General features: G+C 51.7%; 1 long non-coding RNA gene across 1 annotated transcript; it reads left to right on the forward strand.

The window, feature by feature from the left end:
* The first annotated feature begins 279 nt into the window (after window positions 1-279).
* Window positions 280-8,600, forward strand: LOC119044591 (uncharacterized). Its single transcript, XR_005081642.2, has 2 exons — window positions 280-844; window positions 5,922-8,600. It is a non-coding gene; the product is annotated as an uncharacterized LOC119044591 (long non-coding RNA).
* Window positions 8,601-11,795: the final 3,195 nt, after the last annotated feature.

Here is an 11,795-nt window from a genome sequence, read left to right on the forward strand (position 1 = left end):
GCGTTGTGGGGCGGGGGCAGCGTTTGCTCTACTTTTGCATATTGGCCCCACAATGCCCTGCGGCTGCCAGGACGCTCTTTGACGGTAAAGCTACTAAATATATGACGGTGTTAAGTGATCAAAGACACCTTAGGTAAGTGCGACCTTAGGTAGGAGATGTTATTTGAGGTGGCGCTGTAGAAAACCAGGCCAATTGTAAGTATAAGCTACGTCGCTCTGAATGTAAAGTAATTTTGTTTTTTCACTTTAAATAATCCACCATGAGGACTCGTGCTCCTGCTCCTGCTCCTGCTCCTGATCGCTTTGTAAACTGTTAGAGGTTAAGAGAAATAGTCTTAAGAGAGCTGAGCTGTTTGCTCAGGCTTAAGCAGGAAACCGCACCTAGCCCTGGGCAGGTGTTCCAGGGAGTTTAGAAGCCATAAGAATTACTCAAGCAGACAGCCTCCTGGAAACATCCGTTAGGGTGGAAAAATTTTACCCCCCCCCCCCCCCACATAACCCGAGCACGAGCTGTTCGTGAACCTCACAGGCCAATCATCAGCAAGATCATAAGCCCCTGAGCCAATGGCTAATTGCCACCTTCTTCTGGAAAGTCGCTTGCTTGCTCGCTTCTATAAGAACCCTAGCCTGTAAGCGTTTGGCGCGACTCTCATCTGCAGCCATTTTGGCACGGTGTCCCCGGACATCCCGAGAGTTCGCCCCTGCGCAGGTAAAGCTTTGGCCCAATAAACATCTTTGACTACCCGACAGTCTCCGTCCTTTCTCTCTCCCGAAAGTGGGATGTAACATTTGGAGGCCCCAGCGAGGTATAAGTTCGAAGACTGGATGGGTTGCTCGAGCAAACGTAAGTAACGAGGATCCTCTTTTGTCTTGGAAGTCTAGACTGCTTGACCCTGAGGTGGTTGGTAAGACGTTACCGCGATTCCACCCAGGGACTCCCAGACGAGGGGACGCCCTCGGGAGAAGTGACAAGGTCACTTTGTGTTCAGTTTCACTTCGCGCTGCGTCGCGCTGCGAAAAACGTGTGCCTGAGAACCGCGGTTCGCCTGTGTGTGATAAGAGATTGTGCTTGTTTGTGTGTTTTCTGTTAGTCTTGGTTGTTACCGTTCTTGTCTCTGAAATCCCCAAGGTCGTCCAGCGCATCAGGATGGGCCAGAGTGGATCCGTGCCCGGGTCACCCCTCGATTGCCTATTAAACAACTTTTCCGATTTCCAGAGGCGCGCCAGTGGATATGGGGGACCTCCGCCGGACCCAGAGTTCCTCCGGACTCTCAGCCAATTAGAGTGGCCCACCTTCGATGTGGGGTGGCCCACTGAGGGAACCTTTGACCTCCCCATTTTATTTGCTGTTCGTGCCACTGTATACCAGGTGCCCCACCCAGACCAGTTCGTCTATATTGATGTCTGGGTAGACATAGCCACTGAGTGCCCAGGGTATATTCGGAAGTGCATGCAGGCCAATAGGAGGAGGCGGAGGGCTATCTGTGTGACTGCAGGTCAGGGGGGGAACAAGGAGGTAAGCAAGAAATCTGACGCTGGAGGGTCTTGCGCTGCACCCCCGGCCAGACCCAGGCTATACCCAGTCTCACCCGGACAACCTGAGGATCCTTTGGATCCAGCCCTCGCGCCGCCCCCATATCTCAGCCCACATGAGCCAGACTCTTCCGAGCAGGGGAAAGGAATCCAAAGCCCATCCCATACCCGTGGCGGCACTCAGTATGGTGAAGGCAAGGACTCCCCAGACGGGGCGGACGCGGTTGCCGCCATTTTGCTGTTGCGAAAGGCCCCGCCGGGGCCAGATGTGCCGCGAGCCCCACCCCCACCCCGTTTGATCTATGTACCCTTCTCCACCAGTGATTTGCTCAATTGGAAGTATCAAAACCCCCCTTTCTCAGAGAAACCTCAGGGGTTGATTTCCCTTTTAGAAATCATCTTCAGAACCCACCAGCCCACTTGGGATGATTGTCAGCAAATTCTGCAGACCCTATTTACCTCAGAGGAAAGAGGTAGAATTATGAGGGAAGCAGCAAAAGCCATTATGGGGGAGGAGGGAAAAACTACCGGGGGAAGGAGAGAACTAGAGGATATCCTACCCTCCCAACCTCCTAATTGGGATCCGAACTCAAGTGGTGGAAGGGAAGCGCTCCTCCAATATCGCCGGGCTCTACTGAGGGGACTTAAGGCAGCAGCAAGGAAGCCCACGAATTTCAGTAAGGTACGTGAGGTTATTCAAGGGCGGGATGAGTCACCAGGAGCCTTCCTAGAACGACTGATGGAGGCATACAGGGTATACACCCCATTAGATCCAGAAGCGGAGGAGAATAGAAGACTAATTAACATAGCGTTTGTAACCCAAGCGGCCTCAGACATTAGGAAGAAGTTACAGAAGCTGGAAGGATTTGAGGGGCATAACATAAGCAAACTCTTAGAAATAGCACAGAAAGTATATATCAATAGAGATGATCCAGAGGTAGAGAGGGCAAAGGAGGTAGCCAAGATCTTGATTGCGGCACAGAAGGCACCCCAGAAAGGGAAAGGGAACGGAAAGCAGCAGCAGAGAGGCCAGAGACAGCGACTAGACAAGGACCAGTGTGCATACTGCAAGGAAAAAGGACACTGGAAACGGGACTGCCCCAAATTAGGAGGTGAAAGCAAGGGCCCAAAGCATGGCCAGGAAGTCCTCCTCCAGACTTTGGACTGACGGGGCCAGGGCTCCATACCTGTTGGCTCCCAGGAGCCCATGGTCACCTTAACTGTCGAGGGCAAGCCAATAGACTTCCCAGTCGACATGGGAGCCACCTTTTCTGTCTTAAAGCAACCCCGAGGGCAAATTCAGAAGGCAACCACAAACATTGTAGGGGCAACGGGCAAGGCAGAAGCTTACCCGTGGACAACTGCCAGGATCACTGACTTGGGTCGAGGCACGATTACCCACTCCTTCCTAGTTATTCCAGACTGCCCATACCCGCTGCTCGGGAGGGACCTGTTGCAGAAGCTCCAAGCTATGATAACCTTCAGACAGCAGGAGGACCCCGAGGCGGGAGCCAGCATGGAGGTAACGGTCCCCCTCTCTGAGGAATACCTGCTAGCCGCACTACAGAACGGAGAACGGGAGGAAGCAGGAATCCCAGAGATACTGCGAATGCAGGTACCGGGGGTTTGGGCAGAAACTAACCCACCCGGACTGGCCATCCACAGCCGCCAGTGCTGGTCCCGCTGTCAAGCACGGCCAGCCCGATCAGGATCAGGCAATACCCCATCCCGACGCGGGCCAAGCAGGGAATTGCGAGGCACCTGCGGCGCCTGCTAGAAGCAGGCATTCTGAGAGAGTGTCAGTCCGAGTGGAATACCCCTTTGTTACCTGTTCAGAAGCCTGGGACCCAGGACTATCGCCCGGTGCAGGACTTGCGGGAGGTAAATGCCCGGGTAGAGACTATACATCCTACTGTGCCCGATCCATATACTTTATTAAGCTCGTTGCCCCCAGCTCATACATATTATTCTGTTTTGGACTTGAAAAATGCCTTCTTTTGTATACCCCTGGCCCCCTAGAGCCAGGAGATTTTTGCTTTTGAATGGAATGACCCCGAGAATGGACTGGTAGGGCAGTTCACATGGACCAGGCTGCCCCAGGGGTATAAAAACTCCCCTACGATTTTTAATGAAGCCCTTGGCAAGGATCTCCAGGAGTTCCGGAGATCCCACCCAACTATAGTCCTCCTCCAGTATGTAGATGACATCCTCATAGCAGCTCGAGAACGGGAGGAGTGCGAAGTGGCCACCCTAGACCTGCTGCGAGACCTTGAGAGGATGGGATACCGAGTCTCAGCCAAGAAGGCTCAAATCGTAACCCAAACTGTAAGTTACCTGGGGTATAACTTACAAGGGGGACAGAGAACTTTGTCCAGCCAGCGGATCCAAACGGTTCTGCAGATTCCAGAGCCAACCACCAAAAGGCAAGTACGTGAATTCCTGGGGGCTGTAGGATACTGCAGGCTATGGATATTAGGCTTTGCAGAAATAGCGAAGCCCTTGCATGAGCTAACTAGGGGCAAAGAGGACTCATTCACATGGACTGAGAAAGAAAGACAGGCCTTCTGGACCTTAAAAGAGGCCTTAGTAGCTGCCCCACCCAGCCCTAGCCTTGCCAGATTTGACAAAGCCTTTCCAATTATTTGTAGCAGAAAAGGAAGGAGTTGCCCTGGGCGTTCTGAGTCAAACACTAGGGCCATGGAAAAGGCCCGTGGCCTACCTATCCAAGAAGCTTGACCCAGTTGCTTCCGGGTGGCCAGCCTGCTTGAGGGCCATAGCAGCCACGTCGTTGTTAGTTAAGGAAGCAAGCAAGCTAACTCTAGGAGAGGATATACAAGTCATTGGAGAACATTATATAGAGCAAGTCCTGCAGATGCCCCCAGACAGGTGGTTGTCCAATGCGCAGCTGACACAGTACCAGGCACAGCTGTTGAATCCTCCAGCAGTGGAGTTTCTCAAGGCCACTGTTTTGAACCCAGCTACTCTGCTACCAATACCAGACGCCGCAATCATCCATAACTGCACCTAGGTACTTGACACGGTGACTGGGTCCTGCCCAGACTTGCGGGACCAGGCCTATGAAAGGGCAGACATGACCCTCTTCACTGATGGGAGCAGTTTTATAAAAAATGGACAGCGATTTGCGGGGGTAGCAGTGACCACGGAAGATAAAGTACTGTGGCAAAAGGCGCTGCCCATAGGAACATCTGCACAGAGGGCAGAATTGATAGGACTAACCCAGGCCCTACGACTAGCTGGAGGGAAGGTTGCCAATATCTACACTGACAGCCGCTATGCATTCGCCACCACCCATGTCCATGGAGCCATCTATAAGGAGAGAGGCCTCCTGACAGCAGGAGGAAAGGACATTAAGAATCGTGAGGAGATCCTCGCCCTCCTAGAGGCCATATGGCTACCCAAGAAGGTCGCTATCATACATTGCAAATGCCATCAGAAAGGGGAATAGCCTAGCTGACACTGCCGCCAGGGAGGCTGCAACTGGCCAAGGTGACAACTTGCTCTCCCTGATACCCCAGCCAGGGCTGCCTCCAGACCCCAAATACTCCTTAGAGGAAGAACAAGAAGGAACTAAGCTAGGTGGGAGAAAGGATAAGAATGGGTGGATAATACTCCCTGACACTAGAATATATTTACCTCAAGGAGTATTAAGAGGAATAGTTCAGGACATCCATACCAGCACCCACTTAGGACAGAATAAGTTAGAGCAGCTAATCAGAAAGTATTACCTAGGACTGCACCTTAGGGAGATAACACACTCGATCATCTCACGATGTAGGGCCTGTGCCAAGGTAAATGCACAAAACAAGAAGCTGCCCTGCTTCGTGAGGTATCGGGGAAAAACCCCAGGAGAACTTTGGGAAGTCGACTTCACTGAAATATCTAGAGGGAAGTTGGGTTACAAATACTTACTAGTCCTAGTTGATACCTACTCAGGGTGGGTTGAGGCTTTCCCCACAAGAGGAGAGACTGCCCCCATAGTTTGCAAGATTTTTAATGAGAGAAATTATAGCCAGGTATGGGATACCCCTGGCCATAGGATCTGATAATGGACCTGCATTTGTTTCCAAGGTTTCACAAGAACTAGCAGCTAGGCTAGGAATCAATTGGAAACTTCATTGCATCTACAGACCACAGAGTTCAGGGCAAGTAGAAAGAATGACTAGAACTCTTAAAGAAACCTTGATAAAGCTCAAGGAGGAGACCGGCGAAAATTGGGTAGAGCTACTCCCTTTTGCCCTCTTCTGTGTAAGATGCACCCCCTATATTAAGACATGGGCGCCCTTTGAGATATTATTTGGACAGCCCATACCTTTGGTCCCCCACTTAACTAAAGAGGAAATAGAAGTCTCTAACCACAACTTCCTTAGGCCCCTGCAAGCACTGCAGAAGATCCAGAACGAGGTGCATGCTTTTCGGCAGGCCCAACACCGAGAAGGGGGAAGCGAGACACCGGAATCGCCAGAGCCTGGACAATGGGTATGGATCCTCAACCTTAGGAAAGAAAACTTAGAACCTCGGTGGATTGGACCATTCCAGGTACTGTTAAGCACCCCCACTGCAGTCTGGGTAGCGGAGAAACCATATTGGATCCATCTTTCCCACACCAAGACAGCCCGGGCGCCGGAGGAGAAATCTCAAGGATGGCGAGTTCAGCAGGACCAGGACAAGCCCCTAAAACCCACCTTCTCCCGTGCTTAGGGATGCGGCTCGTCTGTTGGGCCACTCTCGCAAGGGGACACACCCATCAGTGGGTTCTACTTAGATCCCCTGATAGTGAAGTGATTGCCACCAACAACACGGGACACCAACAGCCCCTGTGACTCTTCAGGCTGACCTCTCACAATGGTTCGACCACAGGCTCTGTGATGGGGATGGACTTCATTCTGATGACCCGAACCGGGCTCAAACCCAACGGGGGGCTGCAGGGGAAGAAGGATCAGATTGTAAGAATAATGAAAATCTGAACAGAGATCTGTTTCACACAGACCTCTACGCATGTCCAGAGAGAAAAGGGCGTGTGCGCACAACAGGCTCCTGTGGTGGAATAATTGGAGATTACTATTGTAAAAAGTGGGGCTGCGAGACTATCGTCTCGCCCCCCCTCATGGACTCCAGGGGCAGGAAAAGATCCACACATCATCACAAGGGATAGGTCCAGCACACCAGGAAACAAGGAGAACCCCCGCTGTGCTCAAGATAGATGCAACCCTGTCACAGTAACAATCCTGGACCCCAGCAATTCTGGATGGGAAAAGGGTCGCACCTGGGGGCTGTGTTTATACACCTTGCAGTGGAATCCAGGAGTCCTTTTCACGATTAGGCGAGTCCCCCAGGCAGAAGGGCCAGTTATGAAAGGATTTGGGAATGGCTTGCCACCGAGGCCTTCCCGGCCTCTCATAAGCCCCCCTAAGGTTCCCAGCAGACCAGGGACACCCACCCCAGAGAGTCCAACAGGAACTGACCATCAGGAACCCCTAGATACCCAGAACCTGCTCCTTGAAAGACCCCACCACCAAGAAGCAGACACCCTAGACCTGCTAGATAAGATTTTCCCCTTTTTCAATGACACTCAGCCAGACCTCACAGAGTCGTGTTGGCTGTGCTTATGTAGGGATAGGAGCCAACACGACTGCGGGAAGCGCCAATGCCCCAGAGGCCCTGACAGATCATCAGAGAATAGGAGACTGTCTGACTGATAGTGCGTTGACCCTTGCAGAGTTCCACGGAAATGGGACCTGCTACCTCCTCAGCAACTTTAGTTTACCCTCCTCCAACTATAGTGATTATTGTTTAAATCAGGAGATAGTGCCCCAGCCCGGCCGCGGACATCAACCCGCACAGCAAGTTACTCAGGCAGCTGAGGGGCTATGGTTCATTTGTACACAAGGGATATTTAAGTGCTTAGTGCCCACAGGTCGCCCCAAACTGTGTGTAAGCGCATATATCATTCCCCAAGTATATTTATATGGAGGAAACCCCACCTCTCTAGTAGAACCCCGTAGATGAACCACGAGGGCCCCCTTGTTAATCCCCATATTGGCCACTGTTGGTATACTAGGCTCCACAGCTGTAGGAGCTGGGGCGATTGTCCGTGGTGAACGGAGCCTAAAGCAACTGTTGCTATCTTCAAGGAAATCACCCTACTACAAGATCAGGTAATTTATCTCGAGCGTCGGGTAGACTCCCTGGCTGAGGTAGCCCTGCAGAATAGAAGAGGACTAGACCTCCTCCTCCTACAGCAAGGTGGGCTATGTGCTGCCCTAGGAGAACAATGCTGTTTTTATGCCAACCATTCTGGAATAATTCGAGAAAATATCAAAATCCTCACTAAAAGATTAAAGGATAGGGAGCAAGAAGAAGAAAACTCTAGTTGGTATGCATCCCTGTGTAAGACCTCACCGTGGCTGACCACGCTAATATCTGCTGTAGCTGGCCCCATTTTGATTCTTATATTAGCACTAACCATAGGACCTATAATATTAAACATTATTAGCCTTCATCAAAGAAAGAATAGAAATAGTGAAATTAATGGTACTCTCTCAACCCTATACAATTCTCCCCTCTGACGAAAATGAGTCAAGGGTTTGACCCATTGTCCAAGAAGATGGGGGAATGTTAGAGGATAAGAGAAATAGTCTTAAGAGAGCTGAGTTGTTTGCTCAGGCTTAAGCAGGAAACTGCACCTAGCCCTGGGCAGATGTTCCAGGGAGTTTAGAAGCGATAAGAATTACTCAAGCAGACAGCCTCCTGGAAACATCCATTAGGGTGGAAAAATTTTACCTCCCCCCCCCACATGACCCGAGCACGAGCGGTTTGTGAACCTCACAGGCCAATCATCAGCAAGATCATAAGCCCCTGAGCCAATGGCTAATTGCTACCTTCTGCTTCTGGAAAGTCGCTTGCTTGCTCGCTTCTGTAAGAACCCTAGCCTGTAAGCGTTTGGCGCGACTCTCATCTGCAGCCATTTTGGCACGGTGTCCCCGGACATCCCGAGAGTTCGCCCCTGCGCAGGTAAAGCTTTGGCCCAATAAACATCTTTGACTACCCGACAGTCTCCGTCCTTTCTCTCTCGAGAAAGTGGGATGTAACATAAACCGCTGTGGGTACCATGCAGCACCATGTGATGCCATTGGGCCCCTGGGTGCCCTAGTAGAGCCTCTTGGCCGGAGTGGAGGGGCCCTTTGACGTAATATGGCACTAGCATGCCCCGCCTCTCCCCTCATTGCACATATTGGCGACTGGGCGGACCTCTAGCTGGTACCACGCCCCGAGCCAGCAATTTCGCCGGCTGGTGACGGGCACTTACAGACCACCCTTGCGTGAGAGGAGAGTCTGGTTTAGCGGAGCCTCATTTTGTCATTTTTGACCTGAACCTACCCACACTTCACACTTTCCAACTTCTTTTCCTCTGTTAGGTGTTCGCCTACAATATGCCAGGTGCTTCTACCCCAGTCAACAATTTAAGGCTTGGAAGGCGGGAGTAGGAGAAATGGGGCATGGGGGGAGGACCCTGAGCAACTACCCTGAAGAAGGACAATGGAAATCCTATTCTGTGGCAAACGGTTTAGGGAAATGAGCATACAATGCCCAGGGCTCGTGCACTTGTATTGGGGGCACAGTGGTGGTCACACAGGCCAGTGCCTGCTTTCATAGAACTTGGGGACCAGCATGGAGACGTGCAAATAGACGAGATGGTGTCTGGTCTGGTTCCTAATGTTGAACGCCCTGCTGTGGTGCAGATGGAAGCCTCTGAGAAAGGCCAGGGCATGGGGGGTTGTGGGGGTGGCTGTTCTGAATTGAATTGGTTGGTCAGGGAAGGGTGTGACCCAGAGGCTGAGGAGAACCTTCCAGACTTCCCTGCCAGATTTTATAATCCTGGGAGCCCAGTGCCATTAGTGGATGGACAGACTCAACACCTGAGCTACCACAACCTGGAGGCCGAAGTCACTCTTCCTGTTTCACAGAAAATGCTTTCCGTGGTGCCTGACATAGAGTAGGTGTTCAATAAAGTACCCTCCTGAAATTATTATGCATCATCCTGCATCCCTCTTCCCTCCACATCACTTGTTGATTGCAAAGAGAGAGGAAAAAAATCATCTTTTCCAATGGAGAAGCCAGGCTGACTTCATGCCCTTGACCTGGAAAGCACCCCCTGCCCCACTGTGGCAGGCGCTGTGGGTCTCTCTGATATGTCCAGCAAGGCCCAATGCATCACCCACACTGGCTCCTGAGCAGAGCAGTGTGTCCTGTGTGGCCAAGGAGCACAATTTTAAACTTAGTTAATTTTTTGTCAATTTAAGTTACACTGAAATAGCCCCACGTGGTGGGCAGCTGCTGTGTCTAGCTGCAGCATTCCAGTGCTCACTCTCACATTACAGAAATACGGGACGCATGACACCGACACCAATGAAACTTCACACATCCGAACTGTGTGGCCAACCACTGGTTGACTGCCTGGCCTCCTAGGATAGTCACCCTCAGGAAAAAGGACAAGCTGGGAGAAATGCTTCTAACACTAAACCACAAGGAATAGAGGGGGACTGAACACCACACCACCCTTCTGGGGACAGCAGGAAAGTTAGAAGCTGAGCTGGATTTGGGAGGATGCTTATGGATGTGTGTGTGTGTACCAGCAGGGGGAGGGGGCATTGGGTGGTAGCCAAGCTGGACCAGGTTGAGAGTTACATGGGGCTGGAAGCAGAGGGGAAGCACTGAGCAGGTGACCTTCCACTAGGACCTGGAAGGAAGACAGTGGAGGAACCAGGTAGGAAGAATATCAGGCAGAGGGTGTAGCCCAAGCAAAGGCCCTGAGGCACAGCAAGGAAAAAGCCTGGAGGACACTTTCATTGAGGGGAAATGGGGAGACATGGCAGACTGTGAGCAAGAGAGGTTCCTGACCCAAGTTAACAGGCTGAGGTTATTGTTACTTTTGTTTTCCTGTATCATGCTTGTTCCACCATAGTGTCCAGGAGTAAACTGACTCTTTGCAGAGAGCAAGAGGAGGGCCTGAAGCCCCCAGGAGGTGCCCACAGCCCTGGGTCCCACCTTGAACCTCTGGCATCCCACTCAGAGCCCACACACTGCAGGGAGAGGGTTGCTGTGGAAGTGGCAGCCGGGAAGGGGCCCCAGAGTCCTCACTGCACTCACAGCCCCCCTCTGCCCAGCCACCAGGACACCTACGTTCAGACCTCTGCCCAGCACCCACCCGAGGCCCCTGCAGTCTTCCAGGTGTCACCCTGGATGGATCAGTGAATGTCACCCTGGATGGATGGTGCTAAGGGCACAGGGCAGCTGCAGAAGCTCAAAACCTCCCTGCCAGGCTCCCCTGGCAGAGGCCAAAATCCCTAAGATTTTGACTGTTGACTGAACAACTCTTATCTCAAGGTTTACACACATGAATCCAAGATTTCAGCCCTAAAGGCAGTAGGTGCTTTGCAGACAGGAGAGGGAGGCACAGAGAGGTGGCACGTAATTGTAGAAGGTCACACAGTCAGGTGGGCAGTCGTGATTTGAACCCAGGCTCCAAGGAGGGACGCCGCAGCTGTAGGACCACCACACAGAATCACGATTCCATCAATCCAAGGTCCTCGGGTAGAGTCTACAGATAGATGGAATGGGAGAATGACAGAGAAAGAAAAGAGGCATCGAAAGTTGGGGCATCAGGGATGACTGCTCTCCAGGGAAGAGATAACAGTGAGTCATCACTGAGCCCTCGCAGAATCCAACCAGCCACTTATCAAATGCGTCAAACTCCTACACATGCTTCAAAACCCCATCTCGTGTCTCCTCTCCGTGCAGCTTTCCTTGCCCTTTCCAGTGGAGCCCCCACCTCCCCTCCAGGTTCCTCCACCCCAGCCCCCTTTTCTGTCCTGTACTTGCTCTGTGCCTGGCTCTGTCTCCCCAGGGGTGAGCAGGGCAAGGGCTAAGTATTCCTGGGTGCCAGAATTGCCTAGCAAGGGACAAGAGCTTTTGATGAATGAATAGGTATGTGAATCAATGAATGAACAAATTACTGAATGAATTAATTAATTTATTTAATTAATTTATTGATTTATCTGTACAAGTAGACATCACCTATTGAGTGTCAACTGTGTGCCTGCCCTGGTGTGCTTAGTAGCCTAAGCCCAGGGCATCTCCTGACTTCAGCTCTCCGCTGTTTCATACACGCACCCCCATCATTCCTCAGCCCAGAATTCAAGGCCCCTTCTCATCCCCTCTCTCCCAATTTATCTGATTGGTCT

Source organism: Artibeus jamaicensis, unplaced genomic scaffold (assembly GCF_021234435.1).
Source record: "Artibeus jamaicensis isolate MK-2021 breed Jamaican fruit bat unplaced genomic scaffold, CSHL_Jam_final scaffold_537, whole genome shotgun sequence".
Taxonomy (NCBI): domain Eukaryota; kingdom Metazoa; phylum Chordata; class Mammalia; order Chiroptera; family Phyllostomidae; genus Artibeus; species Artibeus jamaicensis.